This window comes from Canis lupus, chromosome 1, assembly GCF_011100685.1.
Source record: "Canis lupus familiaris isolate Mischka breed German Shepherd chromosome 1, alternate assembly UU_Cfam_GSD_1.0, whole genome shotgun sequence".
Lineage (NCBI taxonomy): Eukaryota > Metazoa > Chordata > Mammalia > Carnivora > Canidae > Canis > Canis lupus.
In genome coordinates, this window is record NC_049222.1 from 116,402,092 (window position 1) to 116,410,761 (window position 8,670).

The window sequence follows — 8,670 nt, forward strand, 5'->3', positions numbered from 1 at the left end:
TAAATACTTTGCATTCACTGAGGCAGATCTTATTACCTTAAGTTCTTAGAAACCACTGTGCTACATACAGACTAAAGGACAATGTATTTAGGGTACTCCACATCTACCCAACTCCTTGGATGAATTCCCCTGTATGGGTTTCTCTGTACTTTGTTTTACTCAATATGCTATTATAGACATTTAATCATGAAAATAATCTTTAAAAATAAAAAAAATAAAAAAGAGACAATGTCAAGACAAAAGAAAAAAGCAAATTTCAAAGAAATACACTTTAAGTATGAAGACTCAGGTGGCAGGTGGGTTGAAAGTAAAGTTGTGTAAGAAAATTTACCATACAAATACTAAGCATAAGGAAAGCCTGTGTACTTGTTTTAATATAAGACAAGAGAGACATGAAAAGATGCTCATTATCACTGATCATCAGGCAAACACAAATCAAAACTACAATGACAGGGATCCCTGGGCGGCGCAGCGGTTTAGCGCCTGCCTTTGCCCCAGGGCGCGATCCTGGAGACCCGGGATCGAGTCCCACATCGGGCTCCCGGTGCATGGAGCCTGCTTCTCCCTCTGCCTATGTCTCTGCCTCTCTCTCTCTCTCTCTGTGTGACTATCATAAATAAATAAAAATTTAAAAAAAAAAAAAAAAAAAAAAAAAACTACAATGACATATCACCTCATCCCTGTGAGAATGACCAAAATCAACAATACAAGAAACAACAGGTGTTGGCTAGGATGTGGTTAAAGGAGAACCCTTGTGCACTGTCGGTGGGAATCCAAACTGGTGCAGCCACTGTGGAAAACAGTATGGAGGTTCCCCAGAAAGTTAAAAATAGAACTATTTGGGATGCCTGTGTAGCTCAGCGGTTGAGTGTCTGTCTGCCTTTGGCTCAGGGCATGATCCCGGGTCTGGGGATCAAGTCCCACATCAGGCTCCCTGTGAGCAGCCTGCTTCTCCCTCTGTCTATGTCTCTGCCTCTGTGTGTCTCTCATGAATAAATAAATAAAATCTTCAAAAAAAAAAAAAAATAGAGCTACCCAGCAATTGTATTACTAGGTATTTACCCAAAGAATACAAAAATACTAATTCAAAGGGATAATGCACTCTGATGTTTTTAAAACAGCATTATCAACAATAGCTGAATTATGGAAACAGCCCACGTATCCATCAATTGATGGATAAAAAAGATGTGGTATATATACACAATGGAATATTACTCAGCCATAAAAAGAATGAAATCTTGCCATTTGCAAGGCCACAGATGGAGCTAGAGAGTATTAGATGAAACAAAATAAGAGAAAGACAAATACCATATGATTTCACTCATATATGGAATTTTAAACACAAAACAAAAAACAAAGTGGAGCAAAAAGAAGGAGGCAAACCAAGAAAGACTTAATTAATATTATAATTATAATTATAATATAATTATAATTATAAATATAATTATAATTATAAAGAACAAACTGATGGTTACCAGAGGAGAAGTGGGTGGGGAGACTGATAAAATAGGTGATGAGGATTAAGGAGGGCACTTGCTGAAATGAGCATTGGGTGTTGAGTCACTATACTATACACCTGAAATTACTATTACACTGTATGTTAACTAATGGGAATTTAAATAAAAACTTAAAAAAAAAAGGAGAAAGTAAAATGGTGGAAGAAGATCTACCACAAAAATACTAAGGATAAGAAAGCCTATGCACTCATATTAATAATAAAAGACAAAAAAGAGATCAAGACAAAGACTAATACAAAAGATAAAGAGGATAAATTAATCAAGAAGACACAGAAATCCTAAATGTGTAGAGATATAACAAAGCACCAAATATATGAAGCAAAAACTAATAGAACTAAAGGAAGAAATGGACAAATCCACAATCAGATTTGGAAATTTTAATATTTTTCAGCAACTATCAGAACAAGTAGATAAAAATGAGATTAATGAGATAGAGTATTTACATACAACACTATCAAGTACCTTGACAAAACTGACACCACACTCAACTGTCAAGAATACCACGCCAAACTGTCAAAAGCTGAGCTGAAAAGAGCTGAGCTGCCAAGATGTCAGAAAAACTAAGACAACAACCCAAAATGAAAGTAACAGTCAGCTTTTAATCACTTACTAATCTCTAAGTACAAAAAGAGGCTAACCCAAAGAAAGCACTGGCTCCCCAGCTGTTCTATATTTCTCCATGGAACAGTACCGCAGACAGTCAGATGGATCAGCACAGATGTAGGGAATCTTTTCATTGCCAACAGGGTACGAGACAAAAGGCTTTTCCTACTTCAAGGACCAGAGCCACAGAATCCTAAAGGAGCCAAATCAGAGGGAGTAAAGAGGATCCCATAAACAAAGAGGAACAATCTGAGTATTAATAAAAACAATAACTGCTATGGTCTGAAACATATCAAATATATTTAAATTTGCAAGTTCATGGTAATAATTTAAAAGGAAAACATAGGATAAACTTTGGAAGATGCTGAGAAATCATGAGCAAAAGCAAGCTTTTATCCTGATTTTTTTCACATAAGCTATACCTCAGAGTAACCAAGACATTGATGAGAGGATAGTTCCCTTTAGGGAAGTATTCCAACTAATAAATGCAGAAGAAATAAAAGAATTAGAATATCTTGTAACACTGATAAAATAATAAATTCCAAAATAACCAATAGCTGTTAATATCACATAAAGAAAAGCAGCCAAATGTTATGCAGCACACACCATTATGTATGAAGAATTAGTGCAAAGCAAACAAGCAAAACCACAAAAAAATGTAAACCTGATCAAGTCTCTAGAATTAAATGCCAGTTTAGAATACAGGAACATGTAAAATGACACCACACATGTGCAACCAACAAAATCCAGAATATGGGTAACTCTATAAGAAAACTGTTGCTGGAACAAATAAACTGCAAGAAAAGAGAAAGAAAGATTAAGATCAAGATTAAGAAACATATCACACTATTATACTAAATGGACATTGTTTGGATCTTAATTCTACAAGTATTTATGGACAATGGGAGAAATCTGAACACTAACTTGCTTTTTCATAATATTAATAAGGTATTAAATGTGGGGTTCTTTATAGTGATGATATTGTGGTTATGTTTTTTAAAGATTTTATTTCTTGAGAAAGAGAGAGAATGAATGGGAGGGGAGAGGGAAAGAGAATCTGAAGCAGACTCCACGTTGAGCTCAGAGCTTGATGCAGGGCTAAATCACATGGCTGCAAGATCATGACCTGAACCAAAACCAAGAGTCAGACACTTAATCAACTGAGCCATTCAGATGTCCTGTGATTATGTTTTTTAAGTATAAAGTTCTTATCTTTTAGAAATACATATTAAAATATTTGTGGATGAAATTACATATCTGGGATTTACTCCAAGATAATCCATTTTTTGGTCAGGAGAAGGAGTGGTGGCTCTATAGATGAAACATGTTTAATTATAAATTGTATTTGCTGAAGCTTAGTGATGGGGAGGGTATATGGGGATATATTACATTATACTTTTTAGTTTCATACATGTTTAAATTTTTCTATAATTAAAAGTTAAAAAAAAAGACTTGAAGGATAGATTCCAAATATGAACTATGATTCATTCTAAATGAGACTTTTTGAGTAGTTGTTATTTTCTTATTTCTTTTTGTATTTTCTAAGTCATACCAACAAACATGTACTACTTTCATATCAGAAAACTACTTTGATATCAGGAAATAATAGCTTTGTAAAAATTTTTTAAAAGGATATGCAATGGTTAAAAAAAGGCTCAATATATTCTGAGAAAAAGAATATTTAACAGTAAAAAAACCTCTAAGACTTTTTTTAACTTGGGTAATGGAGAAAAAGATGGGGAAGGGGAAAAATAAGGAAATGTACCCATTTTATTATTATTCAAGAGTTGTGATTCAGGTAGAATTTATGTCAAAAACATTAAAATAAACAAAGTAGGCCACTTCTAGAAATTTGCCCCAAAGATAAACCTCTACAAATAGAAACCATACATACTGTTATTGATTGCTATATTAATAATGGAAAAGTACTGGGGAAAAAAAAACAAATGCCCACTCACAGATGACTGGGTGAGTAAATTATTACACTCACACAACAGAATAGGTAATTACAATATAGAATAAGAAAGATCTCTGTGGGCCGCTAAGAATGACCTCCAGGATACATTAAACATGTGAGGAAAACAAAATGTAGTGTATAGAATACTCCTTTTTTAATTAAGAATGGTGATGTAAAAAATAAATGTGTCCATGTATGGATACATATGTATACATACAAACACATACACATAAACATAGGCCATTTTTTTAAAAATTGAAGAATACACCAAAGAGAATAGGTAGTTATCTACACAGGGAAAAAGGAAACAGAGTGAAGGGGACAGGAATGAACACTGGACTTCTCTGCATTCACCTTGTTCTGTAGTTTTGATTTTGAAAATAAGTATATACTTTATATAATTTTAAAATAAAATTAAATCAAAGTGGGGAAAAACAATCACTAAAAGTAGATAGCAAGATGAAACAAATGAGCCTAACTATAGAATACATAATATCCTATTGAACTCCCAAGAAGTCTTGTTTTTCTGTATTCAGATAGTTAAAATATGGCTATTGTTAGTTTGAAACTCTCCCAATTCAAAAGGCAGCAGAAAAGAAAGAAAAGGGAGTAGGGAACAGATGGGATAAAATGATGCATTTGACAAAACCACATCAATGATCACACTAAATAACATAAATAATTATAAGACAGAAATTGTTGGGGAATCCCTGGGTGGCTTAGCGGTTTAGCACCTGCCTTCCGCCCAGAGCATGATCCTGGGGTCCTGGGATCAAGTTCCACATCAGGCTCCCTGCCTGGAGCCTGCTTCTCTCTCTGCCTGTGTCTCTGCCTCGCTCTCTCTCTGTATCTTTCATGAATAAATGAATAAAATCTTAAAAAAAAAAAAAAAAGACAGATATCGTCAAACTGGATAAAAACACAAGATCCAACTAAATGCAGCCAACAAGAAATGTGCTCCAACATCAGAACACAAACAGGTAAAAAATAAAGGGATAGAAAAATATATTTCATGCTAACATAAATGAAAAGAAAGCGAGAGTGGCAACATTAAATATCAAAGTAGATGCTCAGAGCAAACACCACTACCAGGGATAAAGAAGACCATTTCATAATGATAAAGAGATCAATTCACCAACAGGATGTATTATGGAAAACTTTTGTGAATCTAACAGATCTTCAAAATATTTTTTTTAATTTTTTATTTTTATTGGAATTCAATTTGCCAACATATAGCATAACACCCAGTGCAGAGCTTCAAAATACATGAAGGAGAAACTAATAGAAATTACGAGAAAGAAATAAAAACAGACAAAATCAGTAAAGATACAGAGGATTTAAACAACACTATCAACCTGAGTTACCTAGCTGACATTTATGGAACTCTTTGCCCAACAGCAGAATATAGTCTTTTCAAGTGCACACATTCTGGGTCACAAAACTATTCTTAATAAATTTTAAAGGATTCACATGATTCACATTATATAAAGTATATTCTCTGAACACACTGAAATGAAATTAGAAATCAGTAACAAAAAGATCTCTGGGAGATCCTCATAATACCTGAAAATAAGATTTTCTAAATAACCCATAAGTCCAAGAAGAAATCAAAAGCAAATTAGAAAGGATTTCAAACCAAAGGCAGAATAAATAAGATTGGCAAGTGATAACTTTTGAGCTGGGCCTATGATAATTCATCATACTTTTGTATATGTTTGAAAATTACCAACAAGGGCACCTGGAGTGGCTTAGTTGGTTAAGTGTCAGACTCTTGACTTTGGCTCAGGTTGGGAGAGCGAACCCTGCCTCCAGCTTGGCGCTAGGCGTGGAGCCTGCTTAAGATTCTCTCTCTCCCTCTTCTCCTCCCTCCCCATCCCTCTCTCTTAAAAAAAGGGGGGGGGGGATAATAATAATATCATCAAACAAAAAGTTTTTTTAAAAAATGCTGCTGTGTCCGAAATAATACATTATCTCCTTTATAAATTTATGAGTCTCACATCCATTCTTCCTCAATTTACCCACTATTGGGAAATATCTATCACAACTAACTGTAGATAGGTTTGCTCTCAATCTACAGAAAATTGCCTTGCCACTTCTATCATTTGAGAAAGCTTAACTAGGAAATTTCGGAGAGAAAGCAAAGATTTCTATGTCCTGAAAAAAATAAAGGCATTTAGGGAAATAAAGAGGAAACATGTACTCACCTTGGACCTTGCTTTTGAATGTATAACAGCCATTTTTTTCCTCCTCTGGGCTCTACTCTCAGGAAAAGAAAATGGAATCATGAGATAGTAGACCTTTCTTGGAACATACTCTAAATTAGAACACATACTCTTAAAAAAAAAAAAAAAAAAGGACACATACTCTTACTCACCCAATTCCCCAATCTACTTTTCATCTACAATGAAAGAAAGTCAGGAGAGTAGAACAGTTCTGCACTTTGTTTTAGAAAGATGGTCCAAGATCACAGCTGTCTCAGACTAGAACTTACTTCTGGATTCAAACTTGTCTACTGGAGACAAAGCCCTGCAGTGAAGTACTTCCAGGTTCTAAAGTGTGTGACTGGCTCCTCTGGCACATTCTCTAGAAGTATTCTCACTCCTGGAACCCCATTACATTTCCAAATGGCCCATTTTGAAGGTGCTATCAGCTCTAATCTTGTCAGACACAGGTCTGTGGCTTAGAAATAACTTATAGTCTTCATTCAGGGGCTCAAATTTCTGACTTCTTTCCTTCCTGTCACCTTTCTGCATTCAACATCCTTAAGGCTGTAAGGTGAGAAAACACCTGGAAGCCAAAAGGAAACCTACATCTGCAATGCGAACAAAGAATGGATAAAGAAATGAAGCAATATAGGCCATGTATGAAGGGGGATGACAGAGGGTCACTGAGATTCAGAAGAGAAAGAAGTCAAGTTTTGTGAGGACAAAACCACGTGAGACTCATGATAAACAGGCAGACTCAGACCAGAATGAACCTCCAAAATACAAAAATCCAATTTTATCTCTGTACTTCATTAAATTCTCTTAAGATCACAGGCTATAAAAATATACAAATGACTAAACAAAGTCACACACATTTCCATGGTCACACTGACAGAGTCACAATCTCCAAATTAATATTACATCCTCAGACCACCTTTCACCTTAAACAAAATCCAATCATAAGCAGTGCATACACACAATCACTCAAGCACATCCAAGCACCCTGTCGGGGTACACACGGCCAAAAACACACCTACAAGGCAGCACTCTCTTCACAGTCATGAAAGCAACACGGTCACAGTCCCAACAGTCACACATATGGCATTCACACTGCCATCCAATCGGACAGAAAAATATAACCAACTACCAGGTCAAAAAAACAAGTGGTCACAAACACCGTGTCACAAAAACACTCTCATAACTCCTCAAAGTCACGGACAAACCCCAGGAATACACACAATACACAGTCGCATACACAACCTCAAAGTGATCCAAAAACATCCAAACACCCTGTCACAACAGCAGAGTCGCACGGCTCACAGTCACAAGCAAACCCCCAGTCACATACGACGTTCGCACAATCACACTGTCACACAAGCACATTCCCAGTTAGTTAAGCACGCGGTCACACACACAATGTCACAGCGGTATTACTACACCCTCAGAGTCACAACTCTCTCTCACACAAACGCTTATTCACAAAACCACCCTCGCACACGTTCATTCGCCCACACCAAGACCAGGCAGGCTGTCTCACCACACGAAACGGCAGGAGACCGCCACACACGCTGCTTTCCAGCGACGCTTCCGCCGGCATTCCGGACATCCTCACCTCGACAGAAGGTGCAGTTCAGGATCCAGGATCTGGAGCCCGGGGTCCAAGCCCCGATTTCAGGTTCGCCCGCCCAGCCGGAGCCGGGCCAAGCTCCTCCACAAGCGCTGCCCTCCCCTCGCGAGGTCCCCAAATCGCGCGAACAAACGGAAATGAAGCCGCACTTGGGGACGCGGTGGCTCTGGGAAATGTAGTCCAACGCCGGGAGGGCTGTGGTTGACCGTCCGGACGCTAGGAATCCCAGTTCACTAAACCCTCCTCCAGGTTCCCGGACTCCGCAGCTAAAACCCGCTCGCGCAGCGGTGGCGCTGCGGGGGTTTCTGGGAGTGCCCGCCTGCCCTCGTGCGCAGGCGTCCGGCGCGATCTGCTCGGGCAGTTGGGCCTGAGACTGCCAGGGTTGGGTGGTTCCAGAGTCTTACCGAATCCGGAGCAGGTGGGACCCTCGGCGGGCAAGTGCAGCGGCGGAGCTGGAGCTGAGGTGGGGACCAGCCGGACCCTCAGTCTCGCAGAGACCCTCCCTGTGCCTTGCCAGGCCCTTCGGTGTGTGTGAGACAACGCGAGATGTTGTCGGGCGAACTGAGAGACCCTCGGCGACTGGGTGTGTGGCTGTATTTCTCCCTGTGTGTGATTCTACACGCCGTCGGGTGTGAGGCGGTTCATACTTGAAGTTGCGTGGGAATGGCATAACTGTGTGGGACTGTGTGATGGAAGAAGGGACCTCTGCTGTCGTGGTTTGTTTTGTGTTCATGATTGAGAGTGGTTGCATGACTGGTGATG

General features: G+C 38.4%; 1 protein-coding gene across 5 annotated transcripts in view; it reads right to left on the reverse strand.

Moving 5' to 3' along the window:
* The window catches only part of LOC100682968 (zinc finger protein 420), a 52,309-nt gene extending 43,854 nt beyond the window's left edge, over positions 1-8,455 (reverse strand). For 2 of the 5 annotated variants that reach the window (XM_038529051.1, XM_038529050.1), the window contains exons 1-2: positions 7,894-8,454; positions 6,282-6,333 (exon numbers count right to left, since the gene is read on the reverse strand). The gene's annotated coding sequence lies outside the window, so the exon portion shown is untranslated. Of the gene's footprint in view, positions 1-6,281; positions 6,334-7,818 lie in introns of all 5 variants that reach the window. The other 3 variants (XM_038529049.1, XM_038529047.1, XM_038529048.1) reach the window with 3 other exon arrangements.
* Positions 8,456-8,670: the final 215 nt, after the last annotated feature.